This window comes from Parasteatoda tepidariorum, chromosome 4, assembly GCF_982258835.1.
Source record: "Parasteatoda tepidariorum strain Cologne lab strain chromosome 4, Ptep-v5.0, whole genome shotgun sequence".
NCBI classification, from domain to species: domain Eukaryota; kingdom Metazoa; phylum Arthropoda; class Arachnida; order Araneae; family Theridiidae; genus Parasteatoda; species Parasteatoda tepidariorum.
Window position 1 is genome coordinate 102,859,264 of NC_141758.1, and position 14,956 is coordinate 102,874,219.

The 14,956-nt window shown below is 32.3% G+C and overlaps 10 non-coding genes across 10 annotated transcripts; all 10 read right to left on the reverse strand.

Annotated features, from left to right (window-relative positions):
• Window positions 1-7,381: 7,381 nt before the first annotated feature.
• Window positions 7,382-7,454, reverse strand: TRNAA-AGC (transfer RNA alanine (anticodon AGC)). Its single transcript has one exon. It is a non-coding gene; the product is annotated as a tRNA-Ala (tRNA).
• A 2,444-nt stretch (window positions 7,455-9,898) lies between these two features.
• TRNAA-AGC (transfer RNA alanine (anticodon AGC)) lies at window positions 9,899-9,971 on the reverse strand. Its single transcript has one exon. It is a non-coding gene; the product is annotated as a tRNA-Ala (tRNA).
• A 376-nt stretch (window positions 9,972-10,347) lies between these two features.
• Window positions 10,348-10,420, reverse strand: TRNAA-AGC (transfer RNA alanine (anticodon AGC)). Its single transcript has one exon. It is a non-coding gene; the product is annotated as a tRNA-Ala (tRNA).
• Window positions 10,421-10,576: 156 nt separating this feature from the next.
• TRNAA-AGC (transfer RNA alanine (anticodon AGC)) lies at window positions 10,577-10,649 on the reverse strand. Its single transcript has one exon. It is a non-coding gene; the product is annotated as a tRNA-Ala (tRNA).
• An 819-nt stretch (window positions 10,650-11,468) lies between these two features.
• TRNAA-AGC (transfer RNA alanine (anticodon AGC)) lies at window positions 11,469-11,541 on the reverse strand. Its single transcript has one exon. It is a non-coding gene; the product is annotated as a tRNA-Ala (tRNA).
• Window positions 11,542-11,914: 373 nt separating this feature from the next.
• TRNAA-AGC (transfer RNA alanine (anticodon AGC)) lies at window positions 11,915-11,987 on the reverse strand. The gene has a single exon. It is a non-coding gene; the product is annotated as a tRNA-Ala (tRNA).
• Window positions 11,988-12,589: 602 nt separating this feature from the next.
• Window positions 12,590-12,662, reverse strand: TRNAA-AGC (transfer RNA alanine (anticodon AGC)). Its single transcript has one exon. It is a non-coding gene; the product is annotated as a tRNA-Ala (tRNA).
• A 156-nt stretch (window positions 12,663-12,818) lies between these two features.
• TRNAA-AGC (transfer RNA alanine (anticodon AGC)) lies at window positions 12,819-12,891 on the reverse strand. Its single transcript has one exon. It is a non-coding gene; the product is annotated as a tRNA-Ala (tRNA).
• An 819-nt stretch (window positions 12,892-13,710) lies between these two features.
• On the reverse strand, window positions 13,711-13,783 carry TRNAA-AGC (transfer RNA alanine (anticodon AGC)). Its single transcript has one exon. It is a non-coding gene; the product is annotated as a tRNA-Ala (tRNA).
• Window positions 13,784-14,156: 373 nt separating this feature from the next.
• TRNAA-AGC (transfer RNA alanine (anticodon AGC)) lies at window positions 14,157-14,229 on the reverse strand. Its single transcript has one exon. It is a non-coding gene; the product is annotated as a tRNA-Ala (tRNA).
• Between the last annotated feature and the right edge of the window lie 727 nt (window positions 14,230-14,956).

Genomic DNA, 14,956 nt, shown 5'->3' on the forward strand with positions numbered 1-14,956 from the left:
GGATAGCTACATACGGATCCGTTCATATATTGTTTCTGTCATTCGCTACTGGTTATAAAATAAACAATAATTGAATTCAGAAATGCTTGTAACAATTGCTATAAATCGAAATATAAATAACGATTGTTGCATTCTGAGGGTTTAGGAGATTGTTGATAACAACTAAGACTGATTTGAAGAATAAATGATAGTCGCATTCGGGATGATTTAGGAACTGTTCTTAACAAATGATATTGGTTTGAAAGCAAATGATAGTTAGAAAATAAATAATCGTTGAATTCAATGAGGCTTAGAAATCATTCATATCGATCGTTATTAGAGTATTTGATTAGTTAGGTCAATTAGTTAGTTAAATTGATAAGTTAGTTAAAATTTTTGAAAATGAGTTTATTATAAATTTAGAATTCCTGTACTCTTAGCTTTCTAAAAACACTTTACTTTTGCTCGTACTACAATTATGTACAAAGTTATAGCAGTTTTTGTGCTATGTGATAACCGTTGAGAGACTAATGATTTCAAATATTTAAATGTGCATATTTCAAAATCAGATTTTTTCCCATTTTACACCACCTTAAATCCGATATCTCATATCGTTTTTAAAATAATAGTCTAAAATTTTTCTTGAGTGTTTATGATTATAGCACGCATGTTTTGAACCACAGACAATGAGAAAAAGAGGATTTTCATTTTTTATGCATGTTTTTTCTTTCTCAAAGATCAAAAATTTGGTTTTTAAACTACATTGATCCCTAACTCAGTAGTATATATACTTGCTTTTAAGGAAATAGTTCAAAACATAGTTCATACTAAACATAGTAGTCTACTAAATAAAAAAAATGCTTTATTTTTACCTAAAAATATGTATTTAAAAATAATAATAATAATTTTTTACTAGCTTTATTAATATTTTACTCATAATAAAACAAATAAACTAGTTTTTCAAAATTTTATATTAATATTTTTAAAAAAAAGTTGTCGAAACTAGTCGGATTCTTAATTGCAAACTATAATTATAATTATATTATATATATTATAATTAATTATAAACTATAATTGCACTCAGAACGGTAAGGAAATTATTTACAACAACCACAACTGATTAAAAAAACAGATAATAGTTCCATTCGGAATGGTTTCGAAGTTGTTTATAACCGTTACTACTGGTTAGAAAGTAAACAATAAACAACATTTGGAACGGATTATAAGTTGTTCATAAAAATTGATATTTTCGGAAAATAAACGATAGATGCCTGAAGAATATTTAAGAAATTATTTATAATAATTGTAAAGAAACAATAATTGAATTCGGAATTGTTAAGAAGTTGTTCAAAGTAATTACTGCTAGTCAGAAGACAAACAATAGTTTCATTCGGAATGGTTTAGAAATAATTTACAATAATTTTGACTGGTTAAAAAATAAACATTACTTGAATTTGGGCTGATTTAAAAGTTGTTCAAAGCAATAATAATTGTATAGAAACAATAGTTGAATTCGAAATTGTTTAGAAGTTATTCAAAGTAATTGCTACTGGTTAGAAGAAAAACGATAGTTGCAATCGGAATGGTATAGAAATTATTTACAATAATTTCGTCTAGTAAAAAAATAAACATTACCTGAATTCGGGATTGAGTCAAGGCAATTGCTACTGATAGAAAATATACGATAGTTACATTCAGAACCCTTTGGATATTCTTCATAACTATCACTAGTGGTTAGAATATAAAAAATACAGTTGCATTCGGATTGGTTTAGAAATTGTCCATTACTATTGTTTCTGGTTAGAAAATAAACAATAGTTGCACACCAAATCGCTCTGAAAATGTTCACGACAATTGCTTTTGGTTGGAAAATTAACGATTGTAATTCGGAATGGTAAATTAATCATTCATAACTATTGTTATTGCTACTAGTTATAAGACAACACCATAATTACATTTGGGTCGAGGAATTTTTTTCACAAAAGTACCACAAACGCAACTATAAAATTTGTATAGTAACAAAAACGTAATTAGTAACATAAAGAAAGTCAATTTTGACTATCGTGGAAATCAATTTTCAACATTAAAATCAAACTGCAACTACAATGGTTTCAGCATATTGATGAAGCTTTTGTGCGCAACTGGTAACGGCGGATAATTAATTCTTTTAACTAATAACCCCTTATCCATACGAATTATCAAAGATGATTAATAATAAGATGATAAAATTCGATAGGCGTCGTCCATCATATATCTTTTCTGTCCCCCCAATGAGTGCAAAATGGCATTATTAAGAATTCCTTGATTTACGGGTTTGAGATTATAAACGTCAGAATTTCTTCTCCAATTTGTAAGGAGATAATCGCTTTTCCAGCCTTAAGACTATAATTGAGCAATTTGTAAGTAGTCTTAATTGGGCAATTATGGTTTCATTTCAATCTTAATCCTCGGGTTCGAATTGTTGAACCATAAAATGGATCCGAATGCGATTTTAATTGATAGCTGATTCGAATTTCTTACCAATTGCCTGTAACTGAATAAATGCTGTGGTCGTTTAAGGTCCCATTTGCTATTAACTTGACGCGTTGACTACAAATTAACTGACTTCATCATTGATTGATTTATTGATTTTTAATTTCATTTTTTTTTATTACTGGGAATGAAGTGATCCAAATTTTGTATCATTTGATGAGCAGTCAAATGTTTTTTTTTTTCTTCCTTTTTTTTCGTAACGTAAGGGGGATGAAGTGATTCAAATTTTGAATCATTCGATGAGTGATCAAATTTTTGTATTATATGATTTTATGAGTGTATCATATGTAGATTTTTTTAAAATTCTTCTGTAATTCTGACTGCAATTTTTTTAAAATTCTGACTTACTAATTAATTTGACTTCCCTATTTATCATTTGAGCAGTAGTGATATTGCTGTATTAAATTACTTACTAATTTGACTTAATTTTGACATAATAATGACTTAATTTTGACTTAAATTAATGAACTTAAATTTGACTTCAACAAATTAATTGACACTCTGATTAATTAATTTATTAAATTTTAAATTCTGTTTTTTTTTTTCTTTTTTCGTAGTGGGAAAGAAGTGATCCAAATTTTGGAGTAGTCAAATTGTTGTATTCAATGACTTTATGAGCGTATAATAAATTGATTTTTTTAAATTCTTCTTTAATTCCGACATCAATTTTTTTTAATTCTGACTACAAATTAATTTGACTTCCCTATTGATTTATTTATCAAATTTCAAGTTCCGTTTTTTCAAAATTTATTTATTTCCTTTTTTGATAGTGGGAATGAAGTGATCCAAATTTCGTATCATTTGAGGAATAGCCAAATAGTTATTGATTTTTTTTTTTTTTAATTCTTCTTTAATTCTCTTTTTAATTTTAACTACCAATTAATTGACTTCCTTATTGATTTTAATTTCTGTTTCCCCCCCTCTTTTTTGTGGAAATAAAATCCAAATTTTGAATCATTTGATGAGCAGTTAAATTTTTGTATTAAAGGACTTCATAAGTGTATAATATATTGAATTTTTGTTGCTTTTTTTCCGTATTTTTATATAGGTAGAATACTACTACCCAATACCCTTGTCTTATTGTGATTATTGAAGATTATACCAAGATTTTATACGTTTTTATGTCATTGCTTTATTCTATTTTAATTTTTTAAAATTTTAATATTTTTTAATTTTAATTTTATTTTAATATGTTCTTTAATTGAAATAAATTTCCGCTCAAAAAATAGTGTTTCTGAAATAAAGCTTTCATGACATTTCTACAGAAACGTTTCCTATAAAACAGAAATGAATATAAATTCGTTGAGAAATTTTTTGAAATAAACTTATACTTATTTTACATAAATTGAAACTTTAAATTAGCAATTTAGTGATGATGAAGATTGCTCAGAGATCGTTTTTTATTTCATGTTGTTTCATTTTATTTTAACTATTATGTTTAATTTTTAATGTTATAATGTTTTTTTTTTAAATTTAATAAATTTCTGTTTAGGTTCGGATTAAAACTATTCAAATAAAATTATAAGAAATATGAATGTTTTTGAAAAACTTCCAAAAGAAGCTACATGTAATATGAAGTGAAATTAAAAAGTTAGTACTTAAAATATTGTTGAAGATTGTTTAAAATTTTTTTTTATTTTGTCTTGTTTTATCCTATTTCATGTTGTTTTATTTTATTTCATGCTGTTTTATTTTACTTTACATTGTATTTTATTTTTTAATAAGTAATTTAATTTAATTGGATTCCGGTCCATTTCTGAATAGTTTATCGAGCATCTTTAAAATTTATATAGAAATGTTTCTTATAAAACTGGTAAGAGTATGTTATTTCTGAGAACATTTCTAAAAGAAACTTATTTAGTGCAAAGTGAAACTTTTCCTGTTTCTACTACTGTGATTATAAAAGATTGCGCAAAGAATTTTTTTCTCTTTTCTTATTGTTGTTCAATTTTATTTGTAATTTTCGAACTTTTATTACACTACATTCGCTAAATAAAATAAATTTCGACTTCAAAAAAGCATTTCTGAAATTAAGTTTTTATGACAATTACGTTGGACTGTTTCATATAGAACCAAATAAGAGTATTGAGTTATAGATTATCTGATAGATACTTATACAGTTATTACAGTAAACTTTTCCAGTTTGAGTCACAGTGACTGATGAAGTTCATTTAGGGACTTATACTTCTTATTTTTTAAAGTTTCTTTAATGAGTTCTTTAATATAAATAACATTCTGATAAAAAAAAATATTGTTTCTAAAATTGCATATCTTGCGCAAATGAAAGCATAGCGTTTTGTGTTAAACTGAAAAAAAAAGGGATTTTTGGAGGACATTTTTGCAGGAAACTTATAACTTATGTAGTGCAATGCATAAGTGTGATTGATGGAGATTATTTAGAGATTTTTTATTTAATTTTATTTTACATATTTACCTTTTTCTTTTAATAGTTTAATTTAAATAAATATCATCTTGAAAAAGGCGTTTTTGAAATTGTTGACTGTCTATGAAATGAATGCTTGGTAGACCTCGCAGTTATGCATTTTTTAAAAAAAAAATAAATGAAAAGAAAAAGGACTTTTTGGGAAACTTTTTGAAACAAACTGATGCAAAGCATCAACGTGAAGGTTTCCACGCTTGAACTTGAAGTGATAAAGATTGTTTAGAGATTCTTTATTTTATTTTATTTTACATATTTGTTTTTTCCTTTTAATAGTTTACTTTAATTTAAATAAACATCATCTTAAAAAAGGCGTTTTTGAAATTGTTGACTGTCTGTGAAATAAACACTTGGTAGACCTCGCAGTTATGCATTTTTTTAAAAAAAAATAAGTGAAAAGAAAAAGGACTTTTTGGGAAACTTTTTGAAACAAACTGATGCAAAGCATCAACGTGAAGGTTTCCAAGCTTGAATTTGAAGTGATAAAGATTGTTTAGAGATTCTTTTTTTTATTTTATTTTACATATATGTTATTCCTTTTTAATAGTTTACTTTAATTTAAATAAATATCATCTTAAAAAAGGCGTTTTTGAAATTGTTGACTGTCTATGAAATAAACGTTTGGTAGACCTCGCAGTTATGCATATAATTTTTTTTTTTTTTTTTTTTTTTTTTTAGAAAATAAATGAAAAGAAAAAGGACTGTTTTGGGAAACTTTTTGCAACAAACTGATGCAAAGCATCAAAGTGAAGTTTTTCAAGCTTGAACTATGATTGATGAAGATTGTTTACAGATTTTGATTTTATTTTGCTTTGTTATTGCTTTTTCCTTTTATGTATATATTTTCAATTTCTTATCTTAATCTCTGTATTGTATTTTCAATGACTTAGCAGTATTCAAAAAATTTTTTTTTTCTTCCCTTAACTATAATCACAATTAATAACGTGAAAGCATTACTTATATATATTATATAAAAATAAATTTGTATCATATTAAACTGAACTGTGGGTTACATATATATATAATTTTTCAAGAAGGAAAAAAAATTAAAATATTGATAACGTTGTCTACCAATATAACCACCAAGTCTTTAAAATTAGTTGTTTACAAAAGCAAAACAATTACTTGATTTAAATAATTCTGTTTTAATGAAATGTATTTTTCTCCTCCTAAACACGTTCCCTTAACAAAGGTGAGCCTAAAAAATGAGAAAAAGAAAGAAATTTCCTCGAATTTAATGTTTCGAGCTAATTTTTTTTCAAAACTTTATTATCTTTAATAAAATTGGAATTACTAAGGAAATCGAAACAATGTTTGAAGAAAAATGAAACTTGGTATTTTTTCATATTATTTAAAAAAGCATGGAAATCGTTGATTTGTTTACTCTTTTATAATTATCTATGTTGGTGTTTTTTTTTATTATTATTTATTTTTACTGTTTGCCTTGGTTTTTTTTTTTTTTGATTATCTCCTTAACTCTCTAAACAATTTAGATTTTTTTTAATTTTATCGATCACATCAAAGTAGAATGCCGATTAATTTATAAAACTAATATTGCTTTCCACGCATTGATTATGTATAAGAATTTTGAAAATTATTGGAAAAATAAATGTAACGGAGATAGGGTGATAGATCTAGGCTGGACATTTTTTACAAATTTATCGAAAAACATATTATTATTTTTAACTCATGAAGTACTCTTTTCTAACAATAATTTGGGCATTTGCCTGCATTTTGGTTTATATATGGAACTACCAATTTTCTTAGTTTTTCAATAATAATTTTTCAAAAATAGGTTGCTGTTGTCTACTCTGCACGGTGAGGGAGGTTATGTAGACAGGTTACAGCGATGATGAGGTTAGTGTAGATAAATTTAATAACTTATTAAGTAGTCGTTTATAACAACTGTTTGTCGAATGCAAAAATGAAACTAATTTCAATCAAAGTGTTATTAATGAATGAATGATGACATGGTTGAGTAGAAATACTAATTTGTACTGCAATATTTCAGTTAGTTGGAAGGTACTACATTTACGTCACACTGGAGCTACACAATGGGCTATTGGCCGCGGTCTGGGAAACACCCCTGAGGATGATACGAAGACATGCCCTAGCAATTTTGAGCCCCCGCAGAGGTTATAGCTCCCCTGCTTTGGTAACCCGACAACCTGCGCTCGAAGTTGAGCATTTACGAATAATAATAATAGCCAAAGTATAACAATTGTTAGTACAATAGTATAATAATTTTGTCCACAAGAACGATAAATGTGAAAAAAAGATATGATTTTTAAAAAAAAGATTGAAAAAAATTTATGCTGGAAAGACAGATTTTCTGTCTGATGAGACAGATTTTCTGTCGGGTTGTTCACAAGTACTCATTAAGTGTGTAAAAATCTTAATTTAATATCGTTTTTAATTCTAAAAAGAAAGTGGAGGCGCCGGGTATCGATCCCGGTACCTCTCGCATGCTAAGCGAGCGCTCTACCATCTGAGCTACGCCCCCTACACCGAGTGTGGAAAGTATACATAAATGCAATCAAAGTAACAACAGGTGTGACCATTAATTAAATAGGCCACACAAGGGCAGTCGTCTGACAAGTTGAAAACGAAACTGAGGAAAGGTAAGGTAATTACGTAGTGAAGAAATTCACTTAAATAATGTATTCTTACTTTCTCTCTTAAATAGAGAGAAAAAAAAAATGCTTTATTTTATGTGTAAAGTTAGGATAAAAACATCCTTTTTTGTGTAGATATTTTCTTTCATTTAGTCTTTTTAATTTTTAATCGCATTTCATTGTCTCTAAGGTCCATTTCACATGAAATAAGGTTTTTTTCACTAGTAATATCCAGCTTTTGTCATTGTCGCGTTTTGTGCAAAAGTTATTCATGAGTATTAGGTGAAGTTAAAACTTATAGCTAGTCAGCACCCTCTATGCTAGTTCTGAAAATGGTGCAAAACGTTAGCATGGGGGAATGGCGCGAAAGTCGCAGTTCTGTGAAAATGATAACCATTTTTGATCTAATTTTTTTTATTACGTTTATATTTAAGAATTGCCAAATCTAGCTAAACTGGCAATTTAAAAAAAAGAAAAAAGAAAAAAGAAGAAGATTTTTTAAATATGTAAGTTATTTGAACTTTCTAAAACCAATAATAATTATTTAGTGGCCAGGTTGGTATAAGTAGTTTTTTTCAAAGGTTCCATGCAAGGAACCACGGAAAAGCAGTACGATGGTTTCTAGACTCCACCGCTGCAAAGTTAAGATTCTTTTTAACTAAAAATGATTTTTGATACCAGCAATTATGTTTGTATCTAATCAATAACTAATTATTTATTTAATATTTCTAGCATTATGAATTTATTAAGTAATTTGCCTGCTGAAAAAGCAAAAGGATATGCATCTATAAAAATTTGCATTAGTTTGAAATAAAAAAATCAAAAATATATACTTCTTCGATGACCATTCTTAACATTCTTAATAGGTCTTTTCGATTTCCACTTCCACCAAAACTCCAGCTAATGCATACAACTGAATGATTCTGAACTTGCATAAACTCCGCTCAGGATCAGTGAGGATAAAATCATGGACAAATTTCATTCTTTAATTTTTTTTAATAAATGTCGCTGAACAGCCGAATAAATTTTCTGTGTTCGCGTCTACTAATGTTCAACTCCGTAGCCATGCAATTCTGAAACCAATCCAAAAAAGCAAGGGAACTCCTGGATTAAATATTGGGTGAAGTTTGCCTTCATGGAGAACTTTTTGACGGAACTAACGCAAATTAGCGCTACATGGAAATGAAGATCACGAAAACCTCTCACTGTTAGCCTAACGGCAAGGCGACTCTAACCCACGATCCGTTTACAACTGAGGATATTTTGCGGTCAGCACTGTGGTCCGTACATGCCGGATGCGGAATTTGTATCGACCAGCCATCGCTGGGATTCGAATCCTGTTCACTTGATTGGAAAGCGAACGCAATATCCCCAGAGCCATCAAGGCTCATCTACGATAACAATTTTATAATATAGTCATCCTCAAAAAATCCAATCCAATCATCAATTTTGTGAAAGGTGTAAACTAATCGTCCCTCGCCCTTGATCTTCCAATCATTATTATGCACTGCATATCTTGCGCCATGGGTCGGATCTACGATCAGTAGATCCGGGATCCTTAATGCTCGCATAGTTTTGAGGTAAACGATCATAAAAGAGTCTATTTTCTTATTTCATAATAGTATTAGGTACATGCACAGTATATTACAAGATATGTAATTATTTATAATTTTTTGGTAATTTTTTTATTTACCTGTTTGATAGGAGCTGACACCCAGTTTAAAATAAACTATCTCTAAGCACATTGCAAATAGTATGCTACTGCCATTTGGTGTAAAAAAGGTTTAAATAAATATGATTCTGGGTATAAGAAATAAATAGTTTTAATTCTTTTTGACTCATTACTTTTGAACAATCCAAACCGGAAATACCACGAGCACAATAAACAGAAGGCGAAACTCCTGGTGGAATTGTTTAGTATATGAGTGCGATAAATGAAAAAAAAAAAAAAATATGATTTTTAAAAATATAGAAAATAGTTTATATTTTAGCAAAAGACTTGAGACTTGCAACTATAAGATAGATTTTCCGTCAGTCCGTTCAGAAGTTTTCATAAAGTGCGTAAAAATCCTAATTTTATATTGTCTTCAGTTCTAAAAAGTAGAGGAGGCGCCGGGAATCGATCCCTGTACCTCTCGCATGCTAAGCGAGCGCTCTACCATCTGAGCTACGCCCCCTTCTTCGGATCACCATAAATGTCAGTATTGAGATCATAATTAATATCAAGTGCATGTATTTTTCAAGTTATATATCTCCAGTAACAAAAATGTTCAATACCGTTTATAGGGATTTCACTTTTACACGAAAGAGTATAAGCAGATAATAAAAAGTGTGGAGGCGCCGGGTATCGATCCCGGTACCTCTCGCATGCTAAGCGAGCGCTCTACCATCTGAGCTACGCCCCCTTCTTCGGATCACCATAAATGTCAGTATTGTGATAATAATTAATATCAAGTGCATGTATTTTTCAAATTATATCTCCAGTAACAAAAATGTTCAATACCGTTTATAGGGATTTCACTTTTACACGAAAGAGTATAAGCAGATAATAAAAAATGTGGAGGTGCCGGGTATCGATCCCGGTACCTCTCGCATGCTAAGCGAGCGCTCTACCATCTGAGCTGCGCCCCCTTCTTCGGATCACCATAAATGTCAGTATTGTGATAATAATTAATATCAAGTGCATGTATTTTTCAAGTTATATCTCCAGTAACAAAAATGTTCAATACCGTTTATAGGGATTTCACATTTACACGAAAGAGTAGATCGATAATAAAAAGATGGAGGCGCCGGGTATCGATCCCGGTACCTCTCGCATGCTAAGCGAGCGCTCTACCATCTGAGCTACGCCCCCTTCTTCGGAACACCATAAATGTCAGTATTGTGATAATAATTAATATCAAGTGCATGTATTTTTCAAGTTATATATATATCTCCAGTAACAAAAATGATCAGTACCGTTTATAGGGATTTCACTTTTACACGAAAGAGTAGATAGATAATAAAAAGGTGGAGGCGCCGGGTATCGATCCCGGTACCTCTCGCATGCTAAGCGAGCGCTCTACCATCTGAGCTACGCCCCCTTCTTCGGATCACCATAAATGTCAGTATTGTGATAATAATTAATATCAAGTGCATGTATTTTTCAAGTTATATCTCCAGTAACAAAAATGTTCAATACCGTTTATAGGGATTTCACTTTTATACGAAAGAGTAGATAGATAATAAAAAGGTAGAGGCGCCGGGTATCGATCCCGGTCCCTCTCGCATGCTAAGCAAGCGCTCTACCATCTGAGCTACGCCCCCTTCTTCGGTTCACCATAAATGTCAGTATTGTGATAATAATTAATATCAAGTGCATGTATTTTTCAAGTTATATCTCCAGTAACAAAAATGTTCAATACCGTTTATAGGGATTTCACATTTACACGAAAGAGTAGATAGATAATAAAAAGGTGGAAGCGCCGGGTATCGATCCCGGTACATCTCGCATGCTAAGCGAGCGCTCTACCATCTGAGCTACGCCCCCTTCTTCGGTTCACCATAAATGTCAGTATTGTGATAATAATTAATATCAAGTGCATGTATTTTTCAAGTTATATCTCCAGTAACAAAAATGTTCAATACCGTTTATAGGGATTTCACTTTTATACGAAAGAGTAGATAGATAATAAAAAGGTGGAGGCGCCGGGTATCGATTCCGGTCCCTCTCGCATGCTAAGCAAGCGCTCTACCATCTGAGCTACGCCCCTTTCTTCGGAGCACCATAAATGTCAGTATTGTGATAATAATTAATATCAAGTGCATGTATTTTTCAAGTTATATCTCCAGTAACAAAAATGTTCAATACCGTTTATAGGGATTTCACATTTACACGAAAGAGTAGATAGATAATAAAAAGGTGGAGGCGCCGGGTATCGATCCCGGTACCTCTCGCATGCTAAGCGAGCGCTCTACCATCTGAGCTACGCCCCCTTCTTCGGTTCACCATAAATGTCAGTATTGTGATAATAATTAATATCAAGTGCATGTATTTTTCAAGTTATATCTCCAGTAACAAAAATGTTCAATACCGTTTATAGGGATTTCACTTTTATACGAAAGAGTAGATAGATAATAAAAAGGTGGAGGCGCCGGGTATCGATCCCGGTCCCTCTCGCATGCTAAGCAAGCGCTCTACCATCTGAGCTACGCCCCCTTCTTCGGAGCACCATAAATGTCAGTATTGTGATAATAATTAATATCAAGTGCATGTATTTTTCAAGTTATATCTCCAGTAACAAAAATGTTCAATACCGTTTATAGGGATTTCACATTTACACGAAAGAGTAGATAGATAATAAAAAGGTGGAGGCGCCGGGTATCGATCCCGGTACCTCTCGCATGCTAAGCGAGCGCTCTACCATCTGAGCTACGCCCCCTTCTTCGGTTCACCATAAATGTCAGTATTGTGATAATAATTAATATCAAGTGCATGTATTTTTCAAGTTATATCTCCAGTAACAAAAATGTTCAATACCGGTAATAGGGATTTCACTTTTACACGAAAGAGTAGATAGATAATAAAAAGGTGGAGGAGCCGGGTATCGATCCCGGTACCTCTCGCATGCTAAGCGAGCGCTCTACCATCTGAGCTACGCCCCCTTCTTCAGATCACCATAAATGTCAGTATTGAGATCATAATTTATATCAAGTGCATGTATTTTTCAAGTTATATATATATCTCCAGTAACAAAAATGTTTAATACCGTTTATAGGGATTTCACTTTTACACGAAAGAGGAGATAGATAATAAAAAGGTGGAGGCGCCGGGTATCGATCCTGGTACCTCTCGCATGTTAAGCGAGCGCTCTACCATCTGAGCTACGCCCCCTTCTTCGGATCACCATAAATGTCAGTATTGTGATAATAATTAATATCAAGTGCATGTATTTTTCAAGTTATATCTCCAGTAACAAAAATGTTCAATACCGTTTATAGGGATTTCACATTTACACGAAAGAGTAGATCGATAATAAAAAGATGGAGGCGCCGGGTATCGATCCCGGTACCTCTCGCATGCTAAGCGAGCGCTCTACCATCTGAGCTACGCCCCCTTCTTCGGAACACCATAAATGTCAGTATTGTGATAATAATTAATATCAAGTGCATGTATTTTTCAAGTTATATATATATCTCCAGTAACAAAAATGATCAGTACCGTTTATAGGGATTTCACTTTTACACGAAAGAGTAGATAGATAATAAAAAGGTGGAGGCGCCGGGTATCGATCCCGGTACCTCTCGCATGCTAAGCGAGCGCTCTACCATCTGAGCTACGCCCCCTTCTTCGGATCACCATAAATGTCAGTATTGTGATAATAATTAATATCAAGTGCATGTATTTTTCAAGTTATATCTCCAGTAACAAAAATGTTCAATACCGTTTATAGGGATTTCACTTTTATACGAAAGAGTAGATAGATAATAAAAAGGTAGAGGCGCCGGGTATCGATCCCGGTCCCTCTCGCATGCTAAGCAAGCGCTCTACCATCTGAGCTACGCCCCCTTCTTCGGTTCACCATAAATGTCAGTATTGTGATAATAATTAATATCAAGTGCATGTATTTTTCAAGTTATATCTCCAGTAACAAAAATGTTCAATACCGTTTATAGGGATTTCACATTTACACGAAAGAGTAGATAGATAATAAAAAGGTGGAAGCGCCGGGTATCGATCCCGGTACATCTCGCATGCTAAGCGAGCGCTCTACCATCTGAGCTACGCCCCCTTCTTCGGTTCACCATAAATGTCAGTATTGTGATAATAATTAATATCAAGTGCATGTATTTTTCAAGTTATATCTCCAGTAACAAAAATGTTCAATACCGTTTATAGGGATTTCACTTTTATACGAAAGAGTAGATAGATAATAAAAAGGTGGAGGCGCCGGGTATCGATTCCGGTCCCTCTCGCATGCTAAGCAAGCGCTCTACCATCTGAGCTACGCCCCTTTCTTCGGAGCACCATAAATGTCAGTATTGTGATAATAATTAATATCAAGTGCATGTATTTTTCAAGTTATATCTCCAGTAACAAAAATGTTCAATACCGTTTATAGGGATTTCACATTTACACGAAAGAGTAGATAGATAATAAAAAGGTGGAGGCGCCGGGTATCGATCCCGGTACCTCTCGCATGCTAAGCGAGCGCTCTACCATCTGAGCTACGCCCCCTTCTTCGGTTCACCATAAATGTCAGTATTGTGATAATAATTAATATCAAGTGCATGTATTTTTCAAGTTATATCTCCAGTAACAAAAATGTTCAATACCGTTTATAGGGATTTCACTTTTATACGAAAGAGTAGATAGATAATAAAAAGGTGGAGGCGCCGGGTATCGATCCCGGTCCCTCTCGCATGCTAAGCAAGCGCTCTACCATCTGAGCTACGCCCCCTTCTTCGGAGCACCATAAATGTCAGTATTGTGATAATAATTAATATCAAGTGCATGTATTTTTCAAGTTATATCTCCAGTAACAAAAATGTTCAATACCGTTTATAGGGATTTCACATTTACACGAAAGAGTAGATAGATAATAAAAAGGTGGAGGCGCCGGGTATCGATCCCGGTACCTCTCGCATGCTAAGCGAGCGCTCTACCATCTGAGCTACGCCCCCTTCTTCGGTTCACCATAAATGTCAGTATTGTGATAATAATTAATATCAAGTGCATGTATTTTTCAAGTTATATCTCCAGTAACAAAAATGTTCAATACCGGTAATAGGGATTTCACTTTTACACGAAAGAGTAGATAGATAATAAAAAGGTGGAGGAGCCGGGTATCGATCCCGGTACCTCTCGCATGCTAAGCGAGCGCTCTACCATCTGAGCTACGCCCCCTTCTTCAGATCACCATAAATGTCAGTATTGAGATCATAATTTATATCAAGTGCATGTATTTTTCAAGTTATATATATATCTCCAGTAACAAAAATGTTTAATACCGTTTATAGGGATTTCACTTTTACACGAAAGAGGAGATAGATAATAAAAAGGTGGAGGCGCCGGGTATCGATCCTGGTACCTCTCGCATGTTAAGCGAGCGCTCTACCATCTGAGCTACGCCCCCTTCTTCGGATCACCATAAATGTCAGTATTGTGATAATAATTAATATCAAGTGCATGTATTTTTCAAGTTATATCTCCAGTAACAAAAATGTTCAATACCGTTTATAGGGATTTCACTTTTACAAGAAAGAGTAGATAGATAATAAAAAGGTCGAGGCGCCGGGTATCGATCCCGGTACCTCTCGCATGCTAAGCGAGCGCTCTACCATCTGAGCTACGCCCCCTTCTTCGGATCACCATAAATGTCAGTATTGTGATAATAATTAATATCAAGTG